This window comes from Leucopleurus acutus (assembly GCF_964270905.1).
Source record: "Leucopleurus acutus genome assembly, chromosome: X".
Classification (NCBI taxonomy): domain Eukaryota; kingdom Metazoa; phylum Chordata; class Mammalia; order Artiodactyla; family Delphinidae; genus Leucopleurus; species Leucopleurus acutus.
The window spans coordinates 51,519,419-51,533,999 of record NC_139148.1 but is presented as its reverse complement, the minus strand read 5'-3'; the positions used below and the strand labels follow the sequence as shown (position 1 = coordinate 51,533,999).

The 14,581-nt window shown below is 41.4% G+C and overlaps 1 long non-coding RNA gene across 1 annotated transcript in view; it reads left to right on the top strand.

The window, feature by feature from the left end:
• The window catches only part of LOC309977761, an 80,557-nt gene extending 67,594 nt beyond the window's left edge, over positions 1-12,963 (top strand). The window contains exon 2 of the long non-coding RNA XR_014327096.1: positions 12,901-12,963. This is a non-coding gene — a long non-coding RNA (uncharacterized lncRNA). The remainder of the gene's footprint in view (positions 1-12,900) is intronic.
• Positions 12,964-14,581: the final 1,618 nt, after the last annotated feature.

Here is a 14,581-nt window from a genome sequence, read left to right as displayed (position 1 = left end):
TCCCTATCCCACCCCTCCAGGCGGTCACAAAGCACCGAGCTGATCTCCCTGTGCTATGCGGCTGCTTCCCACTAGCTATCTACCTTACGTTTGGTAGTGTATATATGTCCATGCCTCTTTATCGCTTTGTCACCGTTTACCCTTCCCCCTCCCCATAGCCTCAAGTCCATTCTCTAGTAAGTCTGTGTCTTTATTCCTGTTTCACCCCTAGGTTTTTCATGACTTTTTTTTTTAAAATTCCATATATATGTGTTAGCATACGGTATTTGTCTCTCTCTTTCTGACTTACTTCACTCTGTATGACAGACTCTAGGTCTATCCACCTCATTACAAATAGCTCAATTTCGTCTCTTTTTATGGCTGAGTAATATTCCATTGTATATATGTGCCACATCTTCTTTATCCATTCATCCGATGATGGACACTTAGGTTGTTTCCATCTCTGGGCTATTGTAAATAGAGCTGCAATGAACATTTTGGTACATGACTCTTTTTGAATTATGGTTTTCTCAGGGTATATGCCCAGTAGTGGGATTGCTGGGTCATATGGTAGTTCTATTTGTAGCTTTTTAAGGAACCTCCATACTGTTCTCCACAGTGGCTGTGTCAATTTACATTCCCACCAACAGTGTAAGAGGGTTCCCTTTTCTCCACACCCTCTCCAGCATTTATTGTTTCTAGATTTTTTGATGATGGCCATTCTGACTGGTGTGAGATGATATCTCATTGTAGTTTTGATTTGCATTTCTCTCATGATTAGTGATGTTGAGCATTCTTTCATGTGTTTGTTGGCACTCTGTATATCTTCTTTGGAGAAATGTCTATTTAGGTCTTCTGCCCATTTTTGGATTGGGTTGTTTGTTTTTTTGTTATTGAGCTGCTTGTAAATTTTGGAGATTAATCCTTTGTCAGTTGCTTCATTTGCAAATATTTTCTCCCATTCTGAGGGTTGTCTTTTGGTCTTCTTTATGGTTTCCTCTGCTGCACAAAAGCTTTGAAGTTTCATTAGGTCCCATTTGTTTACTCTTGTTTTTATTTCCATTTCTCTAGGAGGTGGGTCAAAAAGGATGTTGCTGTGATTTATGTCATAGAGTGTTCTGCCTATGTTTTCCTCTAAGAGTTTGATAGTTTCTAGCCTTACATTTAGGTCTTTAATCCATTTTGAGCTTATTTTTGTGTATGGTGTTAGGGAGGGATCTAATCTCATACTTTTACATGTACTTCTCCAGTTTGCCCAGCACAAGTTATTGAAGAGGCTGTCCTTTCTCCACTGTACATTCCTGCCACCTTTATCAAAGATAAGGTGACCATATGTGCGTGGGTTTATCTCTGGGCTTTCCATCCTGTTCCATTGATCTATCTTTCTGTTTTTGCGCCAGGACCATAGTGTCTTGGTTACTGTAGCTTCATAGTATAGTCTGAAGACAGGGAGGCTGATTCCTCCATCACCGTTTTTCGTTCTCAAGATTGCTTTGGCTATTCGGGGTCTTTTGTGTTTCCATACAAATTGTGAAGTTTTTCATTCTAGTTCTGTGAAAAATGCCAGTGGTAGTTTGATAGGGATTGCATTGAATCTATAGATTGTTTTGTGTAGTTGAGTCATTTTCACAATGTTGATTCTTCCAATCCAAGAATATGGTATATGTCTCCAACTATTTGTATCATCTTTAATTACTTTCATCAGTGTCTTATAATTTTCTGCATACAGGTCTTTTGTCTCCTTAGGTAAGTTTATTCCTAGATATTTTATTCTTTTTGTTGCAATTGTAAATGGGAGTGTTTTCTTGATTTCACTTTAAGATTTTTCATCACTAGTATATAGGAATGCCAAAGATTTCTGTGCACTAATTTTGTATCCTGCTACTTTACAAAATTCATTGATTAGCTCTAGTAGTTTTCTGGTAGCATCTTTAGGATTCTCTATGTATAGTATCATGTCATCTGCAAACAGTGACAGCTTTACTTCTTGTTTTCCGATTTGGATTCCTTTTATTTCCTTTTCTTCTCTGATTGCTGTGGTTAAAACTTCCAAAACTATGTTGAATAAGAATGGTGAGAGGGGGCAACCTTGTCTTGTTCCTGATCTTAGTGGAAATGCTTTCAGTTTTTCACCATTGAGGATGATGTTAGCTGTGGGCTTGTCATATATGGTCTTTATTATGTTGAGGAATGTTCCCTCTACGTCTACTTTCTGCAGGGTTTTTTATCATAAATGGGTGTTGAATTTTGTCAAAAGCTTTCTCTGCATCTATTGAGATGATCATATGGTTTTTCTCCTTCAATTTGTTAATATGGTTTACCACATTGCTAGATTTGCGTATATTGAAGAATCTTTGTATTCCTGTAATAAACCCCACTTCATCATGGTGTATGATCCTTTTAATGTGCTGTTGGATTCTGTTTGCTAGTAGTTTGTTGAAGATTTTTGCATCTATGTTCATCAGTGATATTGGCCTGTAGTTTTCTTTCATTGTGGCATCCTTGTCTGGTTTTGGTATCAAGGTGATGGTGGCCTCGTAGAATGAATTTGGGAGAGTTCCTCCCTCTGCTATATTTTGGATGAGTTTGAGAAGGATAGGTGTTAGACCTTCTCAAAATGTTTGATACAGTTCGCCTCTGAAGCCACCTGGTCCTGGGTTTTTCTTTGTTCGAAGATTTTTAATCACAATTTCAATTTCAGTGCTTGTGATTGGTCTGTTCATATTTTCTATTTCTTCCTGATTCAGTCTTGGCAGGTTGTGCATTTCTAAGAATTTGTCCATTTCTTCCAGATTGTCTATTTTATTGGCATAGAGTTGCTTGTAGTAATCTCTCATGATCTTTTGTATTTCTGCAGTGTCAGTTGTTACTTCTCCTTTTTCATTTCTAATTCTATTGATTTGAGTCTTCTCCCTTTTTTTCTTGATGAGTCTGGCTAGTGGTTTATCTATTTTGTTTATCTCCTCAAAGAACCAGCTTTTAGTTTTATTGATCTTTGCTATTGTTCCCTTCATTTCTTTTTCATTTATTTCTGATCTGATTTTTATGATTTCTTTCCTTCTGCTAATTTTGGGGTTTTTTGTTCTTCTTTCTCTAATAGCTTTAGGTGCAAGGTTAGGTTGTTTAATCGAGATGTTTCCTGCTTCTTAAGGTGTGCTTGTATTGCTATAAACTTTCCTCTTAGAACTGCTTTTGCTACATCCCATAAGGTATGGGTTGTTGTGTCTCCATTTTCATTTGTTTCTAGGTATTTTTTTATTTCCTCTTTGATTTCTTCAGTGATCACTTCGTTATTAAGTAGTGTATTGTTTAGCCTCCATGTGTTTGTATTTTTTACAGATCTTTTCCGGTAATTGATATCTAGTCTCATGGCGTTGTGGTCAGAAAAGATACTTGATACAATTTCAATTTTCTTAAATTTACCAAGGCTTGATTTGCTTGATCCAAGACATGATCTATCCTGGAGAATGTTTCCTGAGCACTTGAGAAAAAAGTGTATTCTGTTGTTTTTGGATGGAGTGTCCTATAAATATCAATTAAGTCCATCTTGTTTAATGTATCATTTAAAGCTTGTGTTTCCTTATTTATTTTCATTTTGGATGATCTGTCCATTGGTGAAAGTGGGATGCTGAAGTCCCCTACACTGAATGTGTTACTGTCGATTTCCCCTTCTATGGCTGTTAGTATTTGCCTTATGTTTTGAGGTGCTCCTATGTTGGGTGCATAAATATTTCCAATTGTTTTAACTTCTTCGTGGATTGAACCCTTGATCATTATGTAGTGTCCTTCTTTGTCTCTTCTAATAGTCTTTATTTTAAGGTCTATTTTGTCTGATATGAGAATTGCTACTCCAGCTTCCTTTTGGTTTCCATTTGCATGGAATATAGTTTTACATCCCCTTACTTTCAGTCTGTATGTGTCTCTAGGTCTGAAGTGGGTCTCTTGTAGACAGAATATATAAGGGTCTTGTTTTTGTATCCATTCAGCCAATCTGTATCTTTTGGTGGTAGCGTTAGGTCCATTTACGTTTAAGGTAATTATCGATATGTATGTTCCTATTCCCATTTTCTAAATTGTTTTGGGTTCGTTATTATAGGCCTTTTTCCTTCTCTTGTGTTTCTTGCCTAGAGAAGTTCCTTTAGCATTTGTTGTAAAGCTGGTTTGGTGGTGCTGAACTCTCTCAGCTTTTGCTTATCTGTAAAGCTTTTAATTTCTCCATCAAATCTGAATGAGATCCTTGCTGGGTAGAGTAGTCCTGGTGGCAGGTTTTTCTCCGTTATCACTTTCAGTATGTCCTGCCATGCACTTCAGGCTTGTAGGGCTTCTGCTGAGAGATCAGCTGTTAACCCTATGGGGATTCCCTTGTGTGTTATTTGTTGTTTCCCCCTTGCTGCTTTTAATATGTTTTCTTTGTATTTAATTTTTGACAGTTTGATTAATATGTGTCTTGGCGTATTTCTCCTTGGATTTATCCTGTATGGGACTCTCTGTGCTTCCTGGACTTGATTAACTATTTCCTTTCCCATATTAGGGAAGTTTTCAACTATAATCTCTTCAAATATTTTCTCAGTCCCTTTCTTTTTCTCTTCTTCTTCTGGAACCCCTATAATTCAAATGTTGGTGCATTTAATGTTGTCCCAGAGGTCTCTTTTCATTCTTTTCATTTCTTTTCATTCTTTTTTCTTTATTATGCTCTGCAGTAGTTATTTCCACTATTTTATCTTCCAGGTCACTTATCCGTTCTTCTGCCTCAGTTATTCTGCTATTGATCCCTTCTAGAGTACTTTTTTTTTTTAACATCTTTATTGGAGTATAATTGCTTTACAATGGTATGTTAGTTTCAGCTTCACAACAAAATGAATCAGTTATATATATACATATATTCCCATATCTCTTCCCGCTTGCGTCTCCCTCCCTCCCACCCTCCCTATCCCACCCCTCCAGGCGGTCACAAAGCACCGAGCTGATCTCCCTGTGCTATGCGGCTGCTTCCCACTAGCTATCTACCTTACGTTTGGTAGTGTATATATGTCCATGCCTCTTTATCGCTTTGTCACCGTTTACCCTTCCCCCTCCCCATAGCCTCAAGTCCATTCTCTAGTAAGTCTGTGTCTTTATTCCTGTTTCACCCCTAGGTTTTTCATGACTTTTTTTTTTAAAATTCCATATATATGTGTTAGCATACGGTATTTGTCTCTCTCTTTCTGACTTACTTCACTCTGTATGACAGACTCTAGGTCTATCCACCTCATTACAAATAGCTCAATTTCGTCTCTTTTTATGGCTGAGTAATATTCCATTGTATATATGTGCCACATCTTCTTTATCCATTCATCCGATGATGGACACTTAGGTTGTTTCCATCTCTGGGCTATTGTAAATAGAGCTGCAATGAACATTTTGGTACATGACTCTTTTTGAATTATGGTTTTCTCAGGGTATATGCCCAGTAGTGGGATTGCTGGGTCATATGGTAGTTCTATTTGTAGCTTTTTAAGGAACCTCCATACTGTTCTCCACAGTGGCTGTGTCAATTTACATTCCCACCAACAGTGTAAGAGGGTTCCCTTTTCTCCACACCCTCTCCAGCATTTATTGTTTCTAGATTTTTTGATGATGGCCATTCTGACTGGTGTGAGATGATATCTCATTGTAGTTTTGATTTGCATTTCTCTCATGATTAGTGATGTTGAGCATTCTTTCATGTGTTTGTTGGCACTCTGTATATCTTCTTTGGAGAAATGTCTATTTAGGTCTTCTGCCCATTTTTGGATTGGGTTGTTTGTTTTTTTGTTATTAAGCTGCATGAGCTGCTTATAAATTTTGGAGATCAATCCTTTGTCAGTTGCTTCATTTGCAAATATTTTCTCCCATTCTGAGGGTTGTCTTTTGGTCTTCTTTATGGTTTCCTCTGCTGCACAAAAGCTTTGAAGTTTCATTAGGTCCCATTTGTTTACTCTTGTTTTTATTTCCATTTCTCTAGGAGGTGGGTCAAAAAGGACCTTGCTGTGATTTATGTCATAGAGTGTTCTGCCTATGTTTTCCTCTAAGAGTTTGATAGTTTCTGGCCTTACATTTAGGTCTTTAATCCATTTTGAGCTTATTTTTGTGTATGGTGTTAGGGAGTGATCTAATTTCATACTTTTACATGTAGCTGTCCAGTTTTCCCAGCACCACTTATTGAATAGGTTGTCCTTTCTCCACTGTACATTTCTGCCTCCTTTGTCAAAGATAAGGTGACCATATGTGCATGGGTTTATCTCTGGGCTTTCTATCCTGTTCCATTGATCTATCTTTCTGTTTTTGTGCCAGTACCATACCGTCTTGATAACTGTAGCTTTGTAGTATAGTCTGAAGTCTGGGAGCCTGATTCCTCCAGTTCCTTCTTTCGTTCTCAAGATTGCTTTGGCTATTCGGGGTCTTTTGTGTTTCCATACAAATTGCAAAATTTTTTGTTCTAGTTCTGTGAAAAATGCCAGTGGTAGTTTGATAGGGATTGCATTGAATCTATAGATTGCTTTCGGTAGTAGAGTCATTTTCACAATGTTGATTCTTCCAATCCAAGAAAATGGTATATCTCTCCATCTATTTGTATCATCTTTAATTTCTTACATCAGTGTCTTATAATTTTCTGCATACAGATCTTTTGTCTCCTTAGGTAGGTTTATTCCTAGATATTTTATTCTTTTTGTTGCAATGGTAAATGGGAGTGTTTTCTTGATTTCACTTTCAGATTTTTCATCATTAGTATATAGGAATGCCAGAGATTTCTGTGCATTAATTTTGTATCCTGCCACTTTACCAAATTCATTGATTAGCTCTAGTAGTTTTCTGGTAGCATCTTTAGGGTTCTCTATGTATAGGATCATGTCATCTGCAAACAGTGACAGCTTTACTTCTTCTTTTCCGATTTGGATTCCTTTTATTTCCTTTTCTTCTCTGATTGCTGTGGCTAAAACTTCCAAAACTATGTTGAATAAGAGTGGTGAGAGTGGGCAACCTTGTCTTGTTCCTGATCTTAGTGGAAATGCTTTCAGTTTTTCACCATTGAGGATGATGTTTGCTGTGGGCTTGTCATATATGGCCTTTATTATGTTGAGGAAAGTTCCCTCTATGCTTACTTTCTGCAGGGTTTTTATCATAAATGGGTGTTGAATTTTGTCAAAAGCTTTCTCTGCATCTATTGAGATGATCATATGGTTTTTCTCCTTCAGTTTGTTAATATGGTTCATCACATTGATAGATTTGCGTATATTGAAGAATCCTTGCATTCCTGGAATAAACCCCACTTGATCATGGTGTATGATCTTTTTAATGTGCTGTTGGATTCTGTTTGCTAGTATTTTGTGGAGGATTTTTGCATCTATGTTCATCAGTGATATTGGCCTGTAGTTTTCTTTCTTTGTGATATCCTTGTCAGGTTTTGGTATCAAGGTGATGGTGGCCTCGTAGAAGGAGTTTGGGAGTGTTCCTCCCTCTGCTATATTTTGGAAGAGTTTGAGAAGGATAGGTGTTAGCTCTTCTCTAAATGTTTGATAGAATTCGCCTGTGAAGCCATCTGGTCCTGGGCTTTTCTTTGTTGGAAGATTTTTAATCACAGTTTCAATTTCAGTGCTTGTGATTGGTCTGTTCATATTTTCTACTTCTTCCTGATTCAGTCTTGGCAGGTTGTGCCTCTCTAAGAATTTGTCCATTTCTTCCAGATTGTCCATTTTATTGGCATAGAGTTGCTTGTAGTAATCTCTCATGATCTCTTTTATTTCTGCAGTGTCAGTTGTTACCTCTCCTTTTTCATTTCTAATTCTATTGATTTGGGTCTTCTCCCTTTTTTTCTTGATGAGTCTGGCTAGTGGTTTATCTATTTTGTTTATCTTCTCAAAGAACCAGCTTTTAGTTTTATTGATCTTTGCTATTGTTTCCTTCATTTCTTTTTCATTTATTTCTGATCTGATTTTTATGATTTCTTTCCTTCTGCTAGCTTTGGGGTTTTTTTGTTCTTCTTTCTCTAATTGCTTGAGGTGCAAGGTTAGGTTGTTTATTCGAGATGCTTCCTGCTTCTTAAGGTGGGCTTGTATTGCTATAAACTTCCCCCTTAGAACTGCTTTTGCTGCATCCCACAGGTTTTGGGTCGTTGTGTCTCCATTGTCATTTGTTTCTAGGTATTTTTTGATTTCCTCTTTGATTTCTTCAGTGATATCTTCATTATTAAGTAGTGTATTGTTTAGCCTCCATGTGTTTGTATTTTTTACAGATCTTTTCCTGTAATTGATATCTAGTCTCATGGCGTTGTGGTCAGAAAAGATACTTGATACAATTTCAATTTTCTTAAATTTACCAAGGCTTGATTTGTGACCCAAGATATGATCTATCCTGGAGAATGTTCCATGAGCACTTGAGAAAAATGTGTATTCTGTTGTTTTTGGATGGAATGTCCTATAAATATCAATTAACTCCATCTCGTTTAATGTATCATTTAAAGCTTGTGTTTCCTTATTTATTTTCATTTTGGATGATCTGTCCATTGGTGAAAGTGGGGTGTTAAAGTCCCCTAGTATGAATGTGTTACTGTCGATTTCCCCTTTTATGGTTGTCAGTATTTGCCTTATGTATTGAGGTGCACCTATGTTGGGTGCATAAATATTTACAATTGTTATATCTTCCTCTTGGATTGATCCCTTGATCATTATGTAGTGTCCTTCTTTGTCTCTTCTAATAGTCTTTGTTTTAAAATCTATTTTGTCTGATATGAGAATTGCTACTCCAGCCTTCTTTTGGTTTCCACTTGCATGAAATACCTTTTTCCATCCCCTTACTTTCAGTCTGTATGTGTCTCTAGGTCTGAAGTGGGTCTCTTGTAGACAGCAAATATATGGGTCTTGTTTTTGTATCCATTCAGCCAATCTGTGTCTTTTGGTGGGAGCATTTAGTCCATTTACATTTAAGGTAATTATCGATTTTTGTGTTCCTATTCCCATTTTCTTCATTGTTTTGGGTTTGTTATTGTAGGTCCTTTCCTTCTCTTGTGTTTCTTGCCTAGAGAAGTTCCTTTAGCAGTTGTTGTAGAGCTGGTTTGGTGGTGCTGAACTCTCTCAGCTTTTGCTTGTCTGTAAAGGTTTTAATTTCTCCATCAAATCTGAATGAGATCCTTGCTGGGTAGAGTAATCTTGGTTGCAGGTTTTTCTCCTTCAACACTTTCAATATGTCCTGCCACTCCCTTCTGGCTTGCAGAGTTTCTGCTGAAAGATCAGCTGTTAACCTTATGGGGATTCCCTTGTGTGTTATTTGTTGTTTTTCCCTTGTTGCTTTTAATATGTTTTCTTTGTATTTAATTTTTGACAGTTTGATTAATATGTGTCTTGGCGTATTTCTCCTTGGATTTATCCTGTATGGGACTCTCTGTGCTTCCTGGACTTGATTAACTATTTCCTTTCCCATATTAGGGAAGTTTTCAACTATAATCTCTTCAAATATTTTCTCAGTCCCTTTCTTTTTCTCTTCTTCTTCTGGAACCCCTATAATTCGAATGTTGGTGCGTTTAATGTTGTCCCAGAGGTCTCTGAGACTGTCCTCAGTTCTTTTCATTCTTTTTTCTTTATTCTGCTCTGCAGTAGTTATTTCCACTATTTTATCTTCCAGGTCACTTATCCGTTCTTCTGCCTCAGTTATTCTGCTATTGATCCCATCTAGAGTACTTTTACTTTCATTTATTGTGTTGTTCATCGTTGCTTGTTTCATCTTTAGTTCTTCTAGGTCCTTGTTAACTGATTCTTGCAATTTGTCCATTCTATTGTCCATTCTATCTCCAAGATTTCGGATCAACCTTACTATCATTATTCTGAATTCTTTTTCAGGTAGACTGCCTATTTCCTCTTCATTCATTAGGTCTGGTGGGTTTTTATCTTGCTCCTTCATCTGCTGTTTGTTTTTCTGTCTTTTCATTTTGCTTATCTTACTGTGTTTGGGGTCTCCTTTTTTTTTTTGCAGGCTGAAGGTTCGTAGTTCCTGTTGTTTTTTGAGTCTGTCCCCAGTGGCTAAGGTTGGTTCAGTGGGTTGTGTAGGCTTCCTGGTGGAGGGTACTAGTGCCTGTGTTCTGGTGTATGAGGCTGGATCTTGTCTTTCTGGTGGGCAGGTCCACGTCTGGTGGTGTGTTTTGGGGTGTCTGTAGACTTATTATGATTTTGGGCAGCCTCTCTGCTAATGGGTGGGGTTGTGTTCCTGTCTTGCTAGTTGTTTGGCATAGGATGTCCAGCACTGCAGCTTGCTGGTCGTTGAGTGAAGCTGGGTGCTGGCGTTGAGATGGAGATCTCTCGGAGATTTTTGCTGTTTGATATTATGTGCAGCTGGGAGGCCTCTTGTGGACCAGTGTCCTGAAGTTGGCTCTCCCACCTCAGAGGCACAGCACTGAGTCCTGGCTGCAGCACCAAGAGCCTTTCATCCACAGGGCTCCTTAATTTGGGATGATTCGTTGTCTATTCAGGTATTCCACAGATGCAGGGTATATCAAGTTGATTGTGGAGCTTTAATCCGCTGCTTCTGAGGCTGCTGGAAGAGATTTCCCTTTCTCTTCTTTGTTCTCACAGCTCCCAGGGGCTCAGTTTTGGATTTGGCCCCGCCTCTGCGTGTAGGTCGCCAGAGGGCGTCTGTTCTTTGCTCAGACAGGACGGGGTTAAAGGAGCCGCTGATTCGGAGGCTCTGGCTCACCCAGGCCGGGGGGTAGGGAGGGTCACGGAGTGCAGGGCGGGCCTGCAGCGGCAGAGGCCGGCATGACGCTGCAGCCTGAGGTGCGCCATGCGCTCTCCCGGGGGAGCCGTCCCCGGATCCCGGGACCCCAGCAGCGGCGGGCTGCACAGGCTCCCCGGAAGGGCGTGTGGCTAGTGACCTGCGCTCACACACAGGCCTCCTGGCGGCGGCAGCAGCGGCCTTAGCGTCCCATGTCCGTCTCTGGGCTCCGCACTCTTAGCCGCGGCTCGCACCCGTCTCCTGAGCTCTCCCAAGCAGCGTTCCCAATCCCCCCTCCTCGTGCACCAGGAAACAAAGAGGGACGTAAAAGTCTCTTGCCTCTTCGGCAGGTCCAGACCCCTCCCCAGACTCTCTCCCGGCCAGCCGCGGCGCACCAACGTCCTGCAGGCTGTGTTCACGCCGCCAACCTCAGTCCTCTCCCTGCGCTCCGACAAAAGCCGGAGCCTCAGCTCCCAGTCCCGCCCGCCCCGGCGGGCGAGCAGACAAGCCTCTCAGCTGGTGAGTGCCGGTCGGCCCGATCCTCTGCGCTGGAATCTCTCCGCTTTGCCCTCCGCACCCCTGTTGCTGTGCTCTCCTCCGTGGCTCCCAAGCTCCCCCACTCCGCCTCCCGAAGTCTCCACCCGCGAAGGGGCTCCTAGTGTGTGGACACTTTTCCTCCTTCACAGCTCTCTCCCGCTGGTGCAGGACCCGTCCCTATTCTTTTGTCTCTGTTTAGTTTTTTCTTTTGCCCTAACCAGGTACGTGGGGGGTTCCTTGCCTTTTGGGAGGTCTGAGGTCTTCTGCCAGCGTTCAGTAGGTGCTCCGTAGGAGTTGTTCCACGCGTAGATGTATTTCTAGTGTATCTGTGGAGAGGAAGGTGATCTCCGCGTCTTACTCTTCCGCCATCTTCCCGGAACTCTCTAGAGTACTTTTAATTTCATTTATTGTGTTGTTCATTGTTGCTTGTTTCATCTTTATTTCTTCTAGGTCCTTGTTAACAGTTTCTTGCATTTTGTCCATTCTCTTTCCAAGATTTTGGATCATCCTTACTATCATTATTCTGAATTCTTTTTCAGGTAGACTGCCTATTTCCTCTTCATTTGTTAGGTCTGGTGCATTTTTATCTTGCTCCTTTATCTGCTGTGTGTTTTTCTGTCTTCTCATTTTGCTTATCTTACTGTGTTTGGGGTCTCCTTTTTGCAGGCTGCAGGATCGTAGTTCCCGTTGTTTCTGAATGTCTGTCTCCAGTGGCTAATGTTGGTTCAGTGTGTTGTGTAGGCTTCCTGGTGGAGGGGCCTAGTGCCTGTGTTGTGGTGGATGAGGCTGGATCTTGTCTCTCTAGTGGGCAGGTTCATGTCTGGTGGTGTGTTTTGGGGTGTCTGTGGCCTTATTATGATTTTAGGCAGCCTCTCTGCTAATGGGTGGTGTTGTGTTCCTGTTTTGCTAGTTGTTTGGCATAGGTTGTCCAGCACTGTAGCTTGCTGGTCGTTGAGTGAAGTTGGGTGCTGGTGTTAAGATGGAGGTCTCTGGGAGATTTTCGCCATTTGATATTATGTGTAGCTGGGAGGTCTCTTGTTGACCAGTGTCCTGAAGTTGGCTCTCCTACCTCAGAGGGAGAGCCCTGACTCCTGGCTGGAGCACCATGAGCCTTTCATCCACACGGCTCAGAATAAAAGGGAGAAAAAGTAGAGGGAATTAGTAGAAGTATGAAGAAAGAAAGAAGAAAGGGAGGGAAGGAAGGAAGGAAGGAAGGAAGGAAGGAAGGAAGGAAGGAAGAAAGAAAGAAAGAAAAAGAAACAAAGAAGTAAAGAAGGCGAGAAGGATAGAATGGAGGGAGGGAGGGAGGGAGGAAGGAAGGAAGGAGGGAAAGAAGGAAAAAAGACAGAAAGAAAGAAGATACAGTAAAATAAAATAAAGTATAATAAATTTATTAATTTAAACAATACTTATTTAGAAAAAAAAAGGGACGGATAAAACCTTAGGACAAATGGTGGAAGCAAAGCTATACAGAGAAAATCTTACACAGAAGCATACACATACACCCTCACAAAAAGAGGTAAAGGGGAAAAAAATCATAAATCTTGCTCTCAGAGACCACTTTCTCAATTTGGGATGATTCGTTGTCTAAAGGAGGGAAGGAAGGAAGGAAAAAAGAAAGAAAGAAAGAAAGAAAGAAAGAAAGAAAGAAAGAAAGAAAGAAAGAAAGAAAGAAAGAAGGTAAAGTATAATAAAGTTATTAAAATTAAAATTAATTATTAAGAAAAATAATTTTTTAAAAAACATGGACGGATATAACCCTAGGACAAATGGTGGAAGCAAAACTATACAGACAAGATCTCACACAGAAGCATACACATACACATTCACAAAAAGAGGTAAAGGGGAAAAAATCATAGATCTTGCTCTCGAAGCCCACTTCCTCAATTTGGGATGACTCGTTGTCTATTCATGTATTCCACAGATGCAGGGTACATCAAGTTGATTGTGGAGCTTTAATCCACTGCTTCTGAGGCTGCTGGGAGAGATTTCCCTTTCTCTTCTTTGTTCTCACAGCTCACAGGGACTCAGCTTTGGATTTGGCTCCGCCTCTGCGTGTAGGTCGCTGGAGGGCGTCTGTTTTTGCTCAGACAGGACGGGGTTAAAGGAGCCGCTGATTCGGGGGCTCTGGTGCAATCAGGCCGGGGGGGGAGGGAGGGGCACTGCCTGCAGGGTAGGCCTGTGGCGGCAGAGGCCAGCGTGACGTTGTACCAGTCTGAGGCCCGCCGTGCATTCTCCCAGGGAAGTTGTCCCTGGATCCCGGGAACCTGGCAGTGGCATGCTGCACAGGCTCTGCGGAAGAGGGGTGTGGATAGTGACCTGTGCCCACACACAGGCCCCTTGGTGGCGGCAGCAGCAGCTTTAGCGTCTCTCACCCGTCCCTGAGGTCTGTGCTTTTAGCCGCGGCTCGCGCCCATCTCTGGGGTCCGTGCTTTTAGCCTCGACTCGCGCCTGTCTCCGGAGTTCCTTTAAGCAGCGCTCTTAAACCCCTCTCCTCGCGCACCAGAAAACAAAGAGGGAAGAAAAAGTCTCTTGCCTCTTCGGCAGTTACAGACTTTTCCCCGGACTCCCTCGTGGCTAGCCGTGGTGCACTAACCCCTTCAGGCTATGTTCAAGCCGCCAACCCCAGTCCTCTCCCTGTGCTCCGTCCGAAACCGAAACTGATCCTCAGCTCGCAGCCCTGACCGCCCCAGCGGGTGAGCAGACAAGCCTCTCGGGCTGGTGAGTGCAGGTTGGCACCGATCCTCTGTGCAGGAATCTCCCCTCTTTGCCCTCCGCACCCGTTGCTGTGCACTCCTCCGCGGCTTCGAAGCTCCCCTCTCTGCCTCCCACAGTCTCCGCCCATGAAGGGTCTTCCTAGTGTGTGGAAGCTTTTCCTCCTTCACAGCTCCCTCCCACTGGTTCAGGTGCCATCCCTATTCTTTTGTCTCTGTTTTTTCTTTTTTTCTTTTGCCCTACCCAGGTATGTGGGGAGTTTCTTGCCTTTTGGAAGCCTGAGGTCTTCTGCCAGCCTTCAGTAAGTGTTCTGTAGGAGTTGTTCCACGTGTAGATCTATTTCTGGTGTATCTGTGGGGAGGAAGGTGATCTCCGTGTCTTACTCTTCTGCCATTTTCAACGTCCCCCTCCAAGTTCATTATTATAAGTCTTTTCCTTCTCTTGTGTTTCTTGTCTAGAAAAGTTCCTTTAGCATTTGTTGTAAAACTGGTTTGATGCTGCTGAACTCTCTCAGCTTTTGCTTGTCTGTAAAGATTTTAATTTCTCCATCAAATCTGAATGAGATCCTTGCTGGGTAGAGTAATCTTGGTTGCAGGTTTTTCTCCTTCATCACTTTCAGTATGTCCTGCCA